The sequence below is a fragment of the Halichoerus grypus genome, unplaced genomic scaffold (genome assembly GCF_964656455.1).
Source record: "Halichoerus grypus unplaced genomic scaffold, mHalGry1.hap1.1 HAP1_SCAFFOLD_103, whole genome shotgun sequence".
Taxonomy (NCBI): Eukaryota; Metazoa; Chordata; class Mammalia; order Carnivora; family Phocidae; genus Halichoerus; species Halichoerus grypus.
This window is the reverse complement of record NW_027555032.1, coordinates 15,042-30,935: the sequence shown is the minus strand read 5'-3', so window position 1 is coordinate 30,935 and position 15,894 is coordinate 15,042. Positions and strand designations below refer to the sequence as shown.

Genomic DNA, 15,894 nt, shown 5'->3' with positions numbered 1-15,894 from the left:
AGTTCTGTTTCCTGCCTGTGTAGTTCTCCCCTTCTTGTGATGACAAACCTTGGCTTACCTTTAGTCTGGGTTTTCTAGGTCTCAATACCAAACTTTAAACTGCTTGTTTTGGGGTGCCTGGGTGACTCAGTCGTTAAGCGTCTGCCTTTGGCTCAGGTCATGATCCCAGGGTCCTGGGATTGAGCCCCGCATCGGACTCCCTGCTCGGCGGGAAGCCTGCTTCTCCCTCTCCCTCTCCCCCTTCTGGTGTTCCCTCTCTCGCTGTGTCTCTCTCCGTCAAATAAATAAAATCTTTAAAAAAAAATAAAATAAACTGCTTGTTTCTCCTTTTGCTCATACTGGTTCCATCCCACCCAGCAATCATCTATTTCCCTTGTGAGTTCAGAAGGTCTCTGAAAGACGAGGCATGTGTGGGTCACACCACCGCATTGGGGATGCCCGTGTTCATACATCCACGTGGATCATAGAAAAACGGGCTCATGGCACTATGTTCTTTAGGATCACTAAGCGCAGCCTACACACAGCAGACCGATACGGGTGAACAGCCAAGCCTTATGGGATCTGAAACAAAAACAAAAAACAAAAAAACAAAACACAAAAAATCTTCTGGGATCTGGATGAAGGAGACAAAAATTTACTTGTGAGATAAAAATTATCAAAATCTTTGATTTTTGTATTTCGGGGGGGGTTGCCATCAGCCCGGAAACTGCTTTTTCCATGACTTGGTGCAGCACAGAGTGGCACAGAAAGAGATCCAGGAGAACACAAAGCAAAAAGATGCTTTTCCAGAGTGACAAGTACCTGCATCACACATCCTGCAAGTTTTACTCTAGAAGACAGAAGCTCCTGCAGGAGGGGCAGTTCAGCGCAGACAGCGATCTCTGTACCAATATATACAACGTCTGTTGCATTTGTAGAGACCCCTCTCTTTCTGCCACAGTTTAGTGTCAACGGTCCCGATTAAGTGCAGGAGCACTCCAAAGACGGCGGTACGGGACGTGGAATATGTGGGGCCCAAGTTAGGAATCATCAGAGCAAAACAGTGAAAGAAGGAGAGCGACAGATTCCAAGCTGAGATAACCCTCCTTCCCACAGAGGGGTGGTGGCAACTTCTCAGTGAAGGAGGTACATGGCTCTGGGACCCTACCGTCCGGTCCGTAGAATTGGTGCCTGGATCCTGCTGCTGTAAATTAATAGTTTGTTCAACCATTCTGTCCTTAGAACATCCTGATTTACTCTTTTAAAAAAAAAAAGATTTATTTATTTGAGAGAGAGAGAGCACGCGCACAAACAGGGGAGCGGGGCAGAGGGAGAAGGAGAAGCACGCTCCCAACTGAGCAAGGAGCCCCACGTGGGGGGCTCGATCCCAGGACCCTGGGATCATGACCTGAGCCGAAGGCAGATGCTTAACCGTCTGAGCCACCCAGTCACCCCTTAAATATGTGTTCATTTTTTTTTTAAAGATTTTATTTTGAAGTGATCTCTACACCCAGCGTGGGGCTCGAACTCACAACCCTGAGATCAAGAGTTGCACGCTCTACCGAAGTAATTTAATAAGCATGTAATTGGAACTTCAGCAGAAATTAAGAATAGAGTCAACATCACACTCTAAAAATATAGACCAGGCAGCAGGCGATATCGTTGTGAGAACAAAATGGAAAAAAAAAAAAAAAAAAGATTCAGTAGTGGCGCGGCCAGGATGAATTGCACAAGATTTATCACTAATGGAATTGTGGGAATGCCTGCCCAATATTGCCAGGCCTCCTAATTGTCCAAGAGCTGCCAGTAACCCAGATTTTGACTTGAATTCAGTAGATTTTTGACATGTCGACGTGAGTGTAATGAGGCCAACATTTTTTTGGCCAAATTAACATATATGTGTACAGGTGAATCCAAAGACCCCTAGTTTGTGGGACCTGCTGTGTGTGGAGCCGACTTATCATTATATTCTAGATGCTGGTGCCTGAGCCAGCAAAGGCTGCTTACCGAGTCTATTGGTGAGAAATACTTTACCGTTTCTGCAAGTCTGTTTTTCCATCTGTTTTCCGTCTTTTGTCAATAGGACACCCTTGTGAGTCTCAAGCATTTTGGGGAATTGGCCACTATGGTCGCCGTGGGTAACATCGAGAATGCCAAATATCTTAATTTAAAATATGTTATACAGCAATATAGTACACTTACATGGAATACTGAAGTTGCCTGAGCTCAGGAATGACAAAAGTGTTCCTTTCTATTGCAAACTCTAATTGGTGTTCATATGGTCTGCCTGACATGCAGTGAAGAGAACAGATCTCAGTTGGGAAGAATACAATGATTGTTTGCATCACAGCATTGCTAGATGGAAATCCTCTTCCAGATATGGGCCATATCTGTCTTGATCCTCACCTGAACATTTTCCAATGAGATCCTAAGTGCCCTGCAAGCTGAAAACACAAACATGAAATCTCACGTTAAAAGCTGATTATCTGTATAGTGATGGGGGAGAGAATTAAGCTCTCCATTCGTAAATATTTGAATGCATGCTGCATGTCTGGCACTTACATAGGCAATGGGGATTCAGAAGTGAATAAAACAAGCAAAAATCCCTTCCCTCATGTAGTTTAATTATATGGCTAAGGGGTGAGGGGAGACTCAAGAAAGAAACAGCTAAAATAGAGACACCATAGAGTGTATTACAAAATGTTAAGTGCAATGGGAAAAGGGGGGATTTAGGGACTCTCTGTGTGTATGGGGGGTAGATCACAATTAACCAGGATCAAAAATTAGCAGTTGGAATATTTAAAACATTCCATTTAGAAATGGAACGGGCATGCATACGCCCTGACCCCCCCATCCTCCAATGGTATTACATGGCATTTCCACCACTTAATGCACTTGCATAACCTTCCAGTATCTGGAGTCACTCGAGGTATCCCTCTCCATCCCCAACATAAATTAACATGTACAATATCTGGTCATTGTTTAGAAGGTCCAACGAGGCCCATGCATTCTAACTAATTAATTAAAATTAGTTCTAAAAAACTCGGAGATTAAATTCTGACTTCGTAGATGCCCAGTTATGCACCTGAGGGGTTGTAGTCTTTCTAGACTAGCACAATCAGGGAGAGTGTCCCAGGGCTAGCCTGACCACTCAGTGGACCACACATGGCTTTATGCTGAGGCATGACGGAGACACAGGTAATGAAACCCAAAAAGAAAACTCAAATCCCTGAGTGGAGAAGAATTTGAGACAATTTCTCAAATAAAAGGGCATAGAACAAGGGAAGCTGTTCTCTCCAAACAGAACAGATAGAATGAAAAACGAGGGAAGGTGTCCCCCACACTGATTCACGTTTAGGACCTGTTTACAGAATTCATTTAATTTGAATAAAATGTGATCAACACGTTATGGTTACTTTCTTAGGGCAGCCTTTGGCCTCACTCAAATAGTCCAAGTACAGAATAGTACAGAGAGTCTCCAAGAAATCTTCGGCACCTAAAAATAGCCTTCTAAATCAAGGTCATGCGGTGCTTGGGTGGCTAAGTCGGTTAAGCATCTGCTTTCAACTCATGTCATGATCTCAGGGTCCTGGCATCGAGCCCCACATTGGGGCTCCCTACTAAGTGAGGAGTCGCTTCTCCCTCTCCCTCTACCTCTGCTCCTCGCCGCTGCTCATGCTCTCCCTTTCAAATAAATAAAATCTTAAAAAAAATCAAGGTCATAGTGAGGATTCTAAGAATGAAGAAAATTATCTTTTCAAAAGCAAAGTGTGAATCCCAAAAGGTGAATGTGATTTTTGTACCTGGAATGAGGCAGAACGTTTCTTATAATGGGCTTCTCTGTGATTCAGTGTTTTGGGTTCATGATTAACTTAGTAAAATATGTATAAATTAAAATGTCCAGAATAATTCTATGCACCCTGGATGGCAATGATCAGAATTTAGTTGAAAACCGTTTTCATCTCCAATTTCTGGCTCGTAGTCAAGCGGTATATACTTATTAGTAAGTCTGTCCCTTTAATCAGTGACATGCCTCACAGTCTCATTTGATCTCTATGATGATCTTTCAATATAAATGAACTCATGAGCTTCTGAAAGGAAAATGATTCTCCTGACCCAAATGACAATCCCATAGAATTGTTATTTATTTATCAAAAAAATTGCTGAGACCACAGGCCGGGTCAGCTGATCCCCATTTTAGAACTGTGTGGACAGAAGTTTCTTTTTCTTTTTTTTTTTTTTTGCCTGATGCCATTGTCCCAAAAGCAAAGCTGCAGACAGTGGTACATACATGATAAATCTCCAACAAAATAAGAAAATTCACATAAAGCAAACTATTCATTTTAAAAAACTGTTTTTCATCCTGAGATTTTTATCCTGAAATTGAAGAAACAGTAGCTGGCAGAGATTTTTTTTTTTTTTTTATGTGAGTGCACGTCTGTACTTGACACATTTGAGTTTGCATCTCATTTTCATCTTCTAATTTTTAAAAAATATATTTTACTGATAAAAATGCAAAATCTGGGGACAACTGACCTAAAACACTTATATCCTTCTCTATTCTCCTCTCAAGACACAAGATTGGACTTCAACTATGAATGATCTAAATTTGTAGAAAGTTCAAAAAGTAGCTGGATGAAACATCAAATAACACATCAAAAAGCTGAGATGTATCAATGTGTCAGGGTTCAAAAATAATGACTTACAGTCAGTGATAGGAATGCTTTTCCACTGTGTATATTTTGAGGGCAAGCCTGAAATTCACAACTTAGCAGAAAAAGTAAAAGATCTGTGGGGAAATGTGACGAATTTGTCATTGCTCAAATCCAGTGCTCAGCCTTGGGCTGAATTTAGTATTAATCTTGATAGAGGCATGTTTGCAGTGGACAGAGAATAAGAGAAATGCATGTAGGATTTATTGAGGATGCAGTAAAAAATCCATCTTTTTAGGGCTATTTTTCTTCCACAATAAATGATTAGGGGAGGAAAAAAAGAAAAGCTTAAAATTGGTGTCAAGCTCTTTATTCCAACCATTTGGGATTAGCTGGAAGAGAAATATGTCTGCTTATAATGAATCACTTTTGATGAAGTTGAAAAGAGGGAGGGGAGAGAAGTATCCAGCAAGCAGGGGTTTGGGAGGATTTCCTGAAGTCCCTACACTGCAGTTCACCAATAGTAATGGACTATCAATGAATTTTTACCAACTGAATTTAATACATAAGTTGAATATAGTCCTTAAATTCTATGAGGAAATATATGTTACGAAATGAGAATATACCACTCCTCCCTTTCCAGAGAAAGACATTTTTCTCATCTGTTAACAAAACCTATGATACTGCAAAATGGTGATCTTTGTCAGATTTGGGGCTTTACACTAAATTGTAATTGGGCAATTAGACTAGGAAGCGATTTTGCCCTGTTCCACATTAAAGACAAGCTACATGACACAGGGTTTTTTTTTTTTAAAGACAGAGGCTTCACTGCAGTTGTTCAAAATTGTCCGTCATTCTACCAAGCACTGGATTGAATCAAGAGGTGTAATTTGGAGCACCTGGGTGGCTCAATCAGTTAAGCCACCAGCTCGGTGGTGATCCCAGGACCCTGGGATCTAGTCCCGCATCAGGCTCCTTGTTCAGTCGAGAGCCTGCTTCTCCCTCTCCCTACTTCTTCCTCTGCCTGCCACTCTCCCTGCTGGTGCTCTCTCTCTCTTTGACAAATAAATAAATAAAATATTTGAAAATAAATAATTAAATAAATAGGTGTTATCTGGGGGGAAAAGGCATCTACCATGATATATTTTCCTTTTTCAAACTCATTTCCAATTGTTCTCAGGATGCTCCCCATCTTCTTCTTAGTTGGAGTGATTAGTGCTTATCTTTTTACTTTGCACATTTTAATAACCTCTTGCCTCAGAAAAAGCATGCACTCAGTCTCAGTGAACTTCTAACAAGGAAGTTTCAAGACAAGAGAAAAGACAATGGGAAATATGCATTCATGGTTTTAGGCAGTCCTAGGTGTTATGGATATGTTGTTGATAATATATCCCTCCTACGTGCAATGTTCCAGTTTATGTTGTTCCAATAACACCAATAAACCACATAGATGACATTGTAGATGATTTGAGATCCTGCTTGACTTTTTGTTTTAAGGGAAATAGAAACGGACGAACTATTATATGCTTGACCTTCTTGAACCCAATGTCCATAGTGGAAAAGGTTTGAAACGGACTATGTCCATAACGACCTTCTCCCCACTCCCCGCACAGTTTCCTAGATATAGTGCTTTTCACTTGCATACATGTTTCTGGTCTACTCTTTATTTTTAAAAATCTCCCTACACAGTATCTATAACAGACCCTTCTGCACCCTATAAGCATCAACCTTTAAATTGTTAGGGGGTATATATTTTTCCCACCAATCCCCAATAGTTTCATCTTCATCCCCTTCCATGTTGTTCTTAACATAGTTTCCAGAATTATCAGAACACCTCCCTTTGGGGGAAGCTGCTATATATTTCATCATCACTCTCTAAACTGTTTAGAAAATAGATACTAGCTGAAGTCTGTATTCGTAAGTCCATCACTGTTAAGAACTCAGTCCATGACATATTAATTTACTCCTAAGCTTCCAGCTGAGGCCAGACTAACCTGAATGGTATTTGATTACAAAGATCAACGAGTTGGCATGAAACGGGATGGATCATTGAGCAAAACAGTTTATTAGTTCTCCTTAGTACAACTGATGTTTTTAGGAGCTGTGGTTTATAGTCTGTGGCATTGTTTGGTGGACTCCTTCCTAAGCCATCAACTATCCAAATCAAACCACTATCAGCACCTTGGAGAATGTAATTATATGTTACAGACATTCTCTAAGAGAGATAGTGTCCAGCAGTTCTAGAACATTCCCCCCCATTTTTCTTGATTGAGGACCTCTTATTATTTAATGTCAAATATTTCACGTAAACTATTGACTATTAGGAGAAAGTTTATCGGTTTCTAGATAGTATTTTTTTCCTAGCTTTGAGGCTGAAAAATATTTCATATAATTCATATAGTCGGAGGAAAGTTGTCAAAGCAATAGATTTTATGATTACCCCCCCCAACTCCCACATACACATACAAACACGCATGCATGCGCTTTTAAAAAATCTCTCAGAATCCAAGAATGTAGCGCTGGAAAGGGACCTTACTGAATTCTTTCCTAATTCGGTAGTAAATATAGCTGAAATTATCTGAGCTCACCAATTTGTTTCAAAGAGTTAAAAGAACATAGGAGCTCTACTTAAGGAGCCTTACTGTACGAAAGTGAGGGCGAGGCTGGAGATATTAAAACTGTAGGAGGGATACTGTGAATAGGGTTACTTGGAGTCGCTGTGGTGAGTTGGACTGCTTCTTTCGTCACCTTCCAAATATTCTCTATTACAGGTAGCAATTTGGGGTTAATTCAGAATTATCAATCAATCACAGTCGGGCTCAAAATTTCATCGGAAGCTTTGCCTCTGTTCTCCTGCTGACTCTTGATTGGAGTCACAGTGGCAGGGCAGGGAAAAGAGGAACACTTTGTTCTTGTTGCCAGCATGTCCCACTAGCAGGCTAGCTCCTTGCTGCCACTCTGGAAGTTTCATGGGAAGATATTCTTGGAATACATTCTGAGCCAAGAGATCCAAATGAGATCTATCAGGTGTTGAGGGTGGGCCTTCTAGGATCCATGTTACTGCCTGTATGTTATGCCCCACCTGCCACTTCAGTTGCTGTCCACATTCCCAGGGGTCCTCCTAGTGTCTCAGAGACTTCTGTTTTCCTACTCCATCTGGGACGCAGTGTGTCTGTCTGTCTCACTGTTAACACATGTAAGTTCCCAGAGGATCTTCTTTATTTCTCTCTTGCCCCTGAGCTGCCAGGCGCTGAGAGCAAATTTCGGTGTACAGCTCACTCTCCCTACATCCCTCTTCCATCCTATCCTTTGTCCCCCTTCACCACGTGCCCACCCCCGACCCCAAACTCTCTTTACATAAAGAAGGAATGAAAGCCAGGTAATGACAACCCAGTTCTACCATAACGTGGACCTTCAAATCTGTGTCTCATCCTTGAATTCTTGACCTGTTACCACAGAAGCCGAGACTCTCCATGTGCTGGTCACTGCACAAGGAAACAGGGGCCTAATTTCTGCACAGAAGAGAAGAGCACACATTCTGGGCACTCCGGGTTTAAACAGATATAAGATAGGGGTTGAGAGGATGTCATGTGGATCTCAAATAACTCTGTTCCATCTTAGTTCTGCATTCTATCAGTGGGAATTTACCTAATTTCCCAGTGCCTCGGTTTCCCCACCTGTAAAAGAAGAAGGATAATGCTTCCTACTTCCTAGGAGGGCTTTGAGGATTAAGTCCATTCTTATACACAGGGCTTTTCACCAAGAGCAACTAATGCATAATAAGTGTTTGGTAATTATTAACAATTGTGATTAATCAGTTCCCTTAATAGCTCACATATTATTCCGTCATACATCTTTAGCCTTTTGGCACATAATACCAAATCTTTAGTCATTCACTTTGGATCAAGAGGTCAAATGCCATTTAGCAAATTCCAGCATGGACTTAGGTCCCTACTGACATTTATAAATAGCACAAATTAATGTAGTATGGGTTAGGTGTGTAAGTTGTGTGGTATCTTCCCTCAAGGCTGGCAGGGTAGGGCTGATAGCCTGACCTCTAGGGCATGAACATCATTCCCCGCTCACACCTGGTCTTTTACACAAAACCGTCGACTGACTAGGCAATCTAGAAATTCCAAAAGTTCAGTGGCAGATATGTCCTTTTGTGAATATTATTCATCTGAACGACGATTTGAAACTTGCAAAACATTGTGAGGGTGAGAAAAGAACTAGGAATAGCTAGGCAAGTAAGGGCATGTTAGTACAATTTCATGGAAGTGCAATTTAGTGATTCAACTAAATTTATACTTACGTCCACACACTGAACATTCACTCTCGGAAAGTTTATTTTTGTTGCTAACCTTTTATTTGGAACCAAGGAATAAATTTCAATTATTCATTCAATTTATTTCATAAAGAGATACATGGCATGAATTATCAGCCTTTGTATTATGAAAATGCATATGGAGGACCTTAGCATTAAAATGAATATAACAAATACCAGAAATAAAAGCCAGATGCTGTCAAGCTAGGATGTCTACTAGGCCTAGCAGGAGATCTTGGCACAGGCATCAAGATTGTTTTGTTAGTAAATGTGATAATTTGCACTTGGAAGATCTTCAAGCTAAGGATCTACCCCTTCAACTCTAACTGCCTTTCATGACTTAAGTGTTTTATTAAAGAACTTATATTCATGATACTAAATTTACACTTTAAAGTTGAAAAGTCAGCACTTAAAAATTAACTTATTCCTATAAACAAATAGAAATAAAATTTTAAAAAAATATATAAAAGTGATCATGGCATACATGCATTTCTTGAAATAAACTTTTATTTGCCCATTTTTCCTTTTCTTCTCTTTTTCTCTTTCTTCTGTGTCAACCCTATTCCCCTTCCCACCTTCCCTTATCCAGAAGCCCATGTTAACATAATATGTGCATTTCAGTGGTTTTCTTCAATGGAATATATAGATATGTGTACACACAATTACATAGTTCAAAATTATATTCATGTGTCTGCATCTTTCTTTTCTCATTTAATATCTCAGAATAAGTCTCTGAAGTCAAGTGGCCTCGCTACTCTTTTTAATGACTGCACACTAGTTCATGGTGTGGATACACCATAATTTATTCAGCCAGAACCCTACTGAAAGGGTTTTACAATTTTTAAATGAAAAAATTTGCCTTTACTGTGTTTTAAACATTTGTGCCCCAATGGACAATGCTATTGTAAACATCTTAGTGCCTGTCCATGACAAGAACACATAAAGAGATTAAGTGTTATTTTCATTTTACAAATGAGGAAACTATAATTAAGGAAAGGTAAATAAAAGTTTTACAAATGAGGAAATTTTATTTGTTATTCTTTTTAAAAGATTTTATTTCTTTCTTTATTTATTTAAGAGAGAGGGACAGAGAAAGAGAGAGAGAGCATGAGTGGGGGGAGGAGCAGAGGGAGAAAGACAAGCACACTCCATGCTGAGCACAGAGCCCAACATGGGGCTCGATCTCAGGACCATGAGATCGTGCCTGGGCTGAAACCAAGAGTTGGATGCTTAATGGACTGAGGCCACCCAGGTGCCCCTTATTTTATTTTTTTCAGTAAGCTCTATCCTCAATGTGGGACTTGAACTCAGGACCCTGAGATCAAGAGTCACACGTTCTACCAACTAAGCCAAACAAGCACCCCACAAATGAGGAAATTTTAGCTAAAAAAGTGCAAATGGCCACATCATCAGTCCGGTTTGACTCTAATCTCAGGTTTCACTGTGCCACATGACACTCTTTTGTCCTTGTTCTGATTTCCTAAAAATTATAGGCTATTAAAGGAAAACATGTGTGACTCAAATTCAACTAAATAGATCAAGTACCTGGCAGTGGAGATTAAATATAGTTTAGAAATTTAAGAGGAAAAGATGGATTGCACATTAATTTTTATAAATGGATCTCTTAAGGTACCATGGTTTAGTACAGATGTAAGTCTTTTGGAGGCAATATGGCAAACTAGAATTTCAGAGAAACAGTTTCCAATATAAGACACTTCAAATTACCAGGTAAAACATAATGAGCATTGCAGATATCTGGTTCTGGGACACGTGGATTAGACTGAATAAAACTAAACCTCCCACTGACAACTACGTATGAGATGACTCTTGCAACTCATTGAAGAATAACTAACCGAGATGAAACTTGGATGACTGTGATCCTTTAGAAGAGAGAAGCACACAGAAGGCTCCGCATTTATCCTGGCTTTTCCCATGAAGACATTTTCCTATTTTCTGTAGAGGAAATAGAGGCCAAGCAGAAAGTGGTTCACTTATTGGAGTAAAGATACAGTTGGCAGAATGCCACACTGCCACATTGGTTGGGATTTGAGGGACAAAATCCCAGAGAATAGGGAAATACAGAGGAGTCCCCCAAATCTCTAATTCCCATCGAAATCCTTGGTTAATTCCTATGCTAAATGTGTCAGGGCAAGAGTCCAAAAGTCCAGCCAACTACAACATCTCGAAAGCCAAATAGTATAGCAGAAATCTTAGCAGCTGCTTGTTGCTGGGGAGACTATGGTTGGATTTCAATTCCTAACAAGTTGGAGGAGCTTTAGAATATAGCCTAGACTTCCAGTTGAGATTCCCAAAGGACCATGAACTAGGAATAAAAGCACAGACTTGGAAGAAAGACCACACTCTAGAAGATTAACCATGGCTTAGGAATAATCTCAAAACTGAAATACACCAACCCCAAAACTCTAAAATTAAACAGCAACTAGATTATGGTGATCCACTGTCCCTATATGGTCCCTGGAAGAAAATCTCTCTCTTGCTGTGGAGGAAAATGACATCATCAAGAGCCTCTGTATTGTGTCATCTACAGTGTCATGTATCCATTAAAAATTACTAGGACAATTAAAACAGGACTAAATGACCAAAAGACATACAAAATCATATTTTTTATAAAGAACATAGAAACACAACCAAGGAGTTCCAGATCATTGATTTTTTTGTTTTTAAGAGATGTCGAGTGTATGTGAGCAGAGGGGGAGGGGCAGAGGGAGATGATGGAAATCTTAAGCAGACTCCATGCTGAACACAGAGCCCAACGTGGGGCTGGATCTCAGAACCTTGAGATCATGACCTGAGCCTATCAAGGGTCAGACACTTAACTGACTGAGCCACCCAGGCACGCCCAGATAATTGATTTTAAATAACTTATGATTAAAGTGCTCTTTAAAATGAAGAAAAGATGGAAAATTTCATCAGAGAATAGGAATCTAAAGTAAATTTCTAAAACTGACAAAAATGTTATATCTGACAGTAAAATTTAACTTATTGGTTTAATAGAAGATTAGACAAAGCAGAACAGATGATTAATAGATGGAAAAACAGATCAGTAAAAAATATCAAGTTTGAGAGACCAAAAGAAAAAAAAAAGGTGAAAAACAAGGGAAAAAAAAAGATATGGGACATATATCGAACACAGCACTATCCAATAGAAATATAATGGAGGCATCAAATGTAAAAAAAGATTTTTCCAGAAATACAAAATCTGAAAAATTTCCTCACAAGAATACCTGCACTATAGGGAATGTTAAAGGACATTCTTCAGGCAGAGGGGAAAAAATATCAAAGAAATATCAATCTATAAAAATAAAAAATCAGAAATGTTGTCTGAATGATATGGATTGAATATGTACCCCCTAAAATTCATTTATTGATATCAAATCCCAATGTGATGATATTTGGAGGTGGGACCCTTTGGTGGTGATTAAGTCAGGAGAATGAAACCCTTATCAATGGGATTAGTGCCCTTATAAGAATAGGCCAGGAAATAGCTTGCTCTTTTTCTGCCATGTGAAGAGAAAGGAGAATTCAGCTATCTGCAACCCAGAAGAATGTTCTTACCAAAACCCAACCATGCTGGCACCCTGATCTCAGACTTCCAGCCTCCAGACTGAGAAATACATTTCTATTGTTTGTAAGTCACCCAGTCTATGGTAGTTGGTTCTATCAGCCTAAATTGACTAAGGTATAAGTGTAAATACATAGGATTTTAAAAAATATTTCATTTTCTATAAGGTAGTAGACTGCTTAAACAATGTAGTAGGGAAGTTGATAACATATGTAGATTTACAATGCATATAAACAAACCAAAAAGGCTAAGGGTGGGGAAATGGAAGTATATTGTTGTTAGTTTCTTACACTACACATGAATGCATATAACATCACTTGACATGAGACTGTGATTAAATAAAAATGTATATGATAGGGGTCCTTGGCTGGCTCATCTGTAGAGCATGTAACTCTTGATCTCTGGGTCATAAGTGTGAGCCCCATGTTGGGGGTAGAGATTATTTTAAAAAATAAACTTATTAAAAATACTATAGATATACTATAAATCATAAAGCAACCACTAAAATAACAAAGGGTTATAGCTAATAAAGCCAAAAAAGGAGAGAAAATGGAATCATAAAAAATATTCATTTAATCCAAAAGAAAGCAGGAAAAGAGGAAAAAGGAAATGAATCATAGCCAAGACAATTAAAAAACAAATAGCAAGGTGGTAGATTTCTGCCCACCATATTAATAATTATATTACAGGTGAAATGTGTAAATACCTCAATTACAGATCAGAAATTGTCAGATTGGATAAATAAAGCAAGACCCAAATATGCTTCTCATCAGAAACTTACTTTAAAGTATGTAGAGTAGTATAAAGACACAAATAGGTTAAAATGTTGGAAAAAGACATTTCATGCTAAGCTTAATCAAGATAATGCTGTTGGGGCACCTGGGTGGCTCAGTCAGTTAGGTGTCTGCCTTCAGTTCAGGTCATGATCCCAATGTCCTGGGATTGAGCCCTGTGTCAGGTTCCCTGCTCAGCGGGGAGTCTGCTTCTCCCTCTCCCTCTACCCCTCCCCCCTGCTTGTGCTCCCTCTCTCTCTGTCTCTCAAATAAATAAATAAAATCTTTTTTTTTTAAAGATAATGCTGAAGTGGTTATATTAATATAAGACAAACTAAATTTCAAAGCAAAAATATTACCAGAAATAAAAGTTTTTCTGTAATAATAAGGAAGCCAATTCATCAAGAAGGTATAACAACCCAAAATACTTACACACTTACTAATGAAGCTTTAAAATACATAAAGCAAAAACTGATAGAACTGCAAGGAGAAACAGACAATTCCATAATTAGTCTCTCTCTAATTGACTGGACAAGTAGGCAGAAAATCAATAAGGCTACAGATGACTTGAATAATATTATCAACCATTCTGATCTAATTGACCTAATTTATAAAATACTGCAACCCAAAAACAGCCGAATTCACATTGTTTTCAACTGCATATGCACAATGTACCAACATATACCATACTCTGTGCCATAAAATAAGTCTCAATATATTTGAAATGGTTCAAGATGTGCAAAGTATGTTTTTTGATCACAATAGAATTTAATTAGCTTACAGGAAAAAAAAAACTAAAAGAACCCCAAATATTTGGAAATGAAATGGCATACTTCTTTATAAACCACAGAACAAAGAAAAATTAAAGGGATTTTAGAAAGTCTTTTGAACTGAATGAAAATAAAAACATAAATTCTGGTTTCAGTTCTGACATGTAAAGAGCTTGGAAGATGTCACTCTCATCTTTACAACAGAAAAAACTGAACAAAACCAAAAGCAATGACTCTTCTTGGGCTCCTCAGAGAACAGAGATCAAAGGACAAGCTGCCATTCCAAAACTGGGGAGAAAAGCCAATGCAGGGAGTCACAGCTGAGGTATACACACCTGGAGCAGACCTGCTGGAGTCATAACCTGGTAGGAACACATCATGGTAATTTTGATGAATTGCTGGAAGCTGAGTGTGGACTGGTGTGAGAGGGAAAACTCCTGGCTGCTTCAGTCTTGCAGAAACCCTAAAGTTTACCTCTAGGAACTCCATCAGATTCTCACAGTCACAAAGTCCCTTTTGTGACTTTGGAAGGGGAAGGGGAAGATTCTTTATTGTGACATATTCCCCAAGAGGGCTCTATAACATAGCACTGCCTTCCAAGGAGCAGAAAAACTATATCCATCTTGCCTTATCTCAGATGGAGAAAATAATTTTTCCCATTTCAACTCCCACTTGCCTTTCTGTTTCGCCAAAGCCACGTGGAAGGGGAAGGGGGAATTATACCTCTGAAGAAACACTTGTGAACATCCATAGCCCAGATAAACAGGTCCACTAAAAGACTGAAAATAACCCATAAGATTATAAAATGCTTTCCCTCGCCCATACGTTGCTACCACACTGACAGAGCTTCAGTATAACAGTGCAGTACAGTTGAGCTAGCAGCCAGATGCAGACGTCTCTGAGAAGGAGCCCTTAGGGAAGGATGCAAAGAAGGGAGAGAGGGAGAAAGAAAAAAAAAGGAAGAACTTTAATAATAAAACCAGATAGATATTACAAGAAAGGGAAAATACAGACTGATAACTCTCATGAGCACGGATGCAAAATTCTAAACTAATCATTAGCAAATCAAATCCAACAATGGGTAAAAATATTTATACACCACAAACAAGTAGGGTTTATTGCAGTTATGAAAGGCTGATTTCACAATAAAAAAACAATCAATGTAATCCATCATATCAACAGCCTAACGGAGAGAAATCATATGATCATGTCAACGGATGTAGAAAGAGTATTTGACAAAATCCAACAACCATTTTTGATAATAACTCTAAGCAAACTAGAAGTAGAGGGAAACTTTATCAACCTGATGAAGATTGTCTATGAAAACCCTGCAGCTAACATTATATTAAATGGAGAAAAAATGGATGCTTTCCCCCTGAGTTTGGAATCAATGCAAGGATGGTCTTTTCTCACCATTCCTATTATACATTGTAGTAGTGGTCTCAACTAGTGCAATAAGACAAAAAAAAAAAAACAAAACAAAAAAAACAGGTGTGTAGATTGAAAAGGAAGAAATAGAATCTTTATTCATAGATGACCTAGTAGTTCATGTAGAAAATCCCAAGGAATCTACAAAATAACTCTTGGCAATAGTAAGCAAGTATGGCACGTGAAACAAGGCTAATATACTAAAGTCAATTGCTTTCCTGTATGCCAGTAATGAACAATTGGAATTTAAAATTAAAAAAAATATTATTGAAAGTAGCATCAAAAAATGGAATACTTATATGAATCTAAACAGGATCTACATGTGGAAAACTACAAAGCTCTGATGAAATAAATCAATATCTAATCAAATGGAGAGATATTTTAT

The 15,894-nt window shown here is 38.8% G+C and overlaps 1 long non-coding RNA gene across 7 annotated transcripts in view; it reads right to left on the bottom strand.

Moving 5' to 3' along the window:
- Positions 1 to 14,994, bottom strand: part of LOC144380719 (uncharacterized) — an 80,916-nt gene extending 65,922 nt beyond the window's left edge. For 4 of the 7 annotated variants that reach the window (XR_013444924.1, XR_013444927.1, XR_013444925.1 and 1 more), the window contains exons 1-2: positions 14,907 to 14,994; positions 2,386 to 2,423 (exon numbers count right to left, since the gene is read on the bottom strand). This is a non-coding gene — a long non-coding RNA (uncharacterized LOC144380719). Of the gene's footprint in view, positions 1 to 2,181; positions 2,424 to 14,906 lie in introns of all 7 variants that reach the window. The other 3 variants (XR_013444928.1, XR_013444929.1, XR_013444923.1) reach the window with 1 other exon arrangement.
- Positions 14,995 to 15,894: the final 900 nt, after the last annotated feature.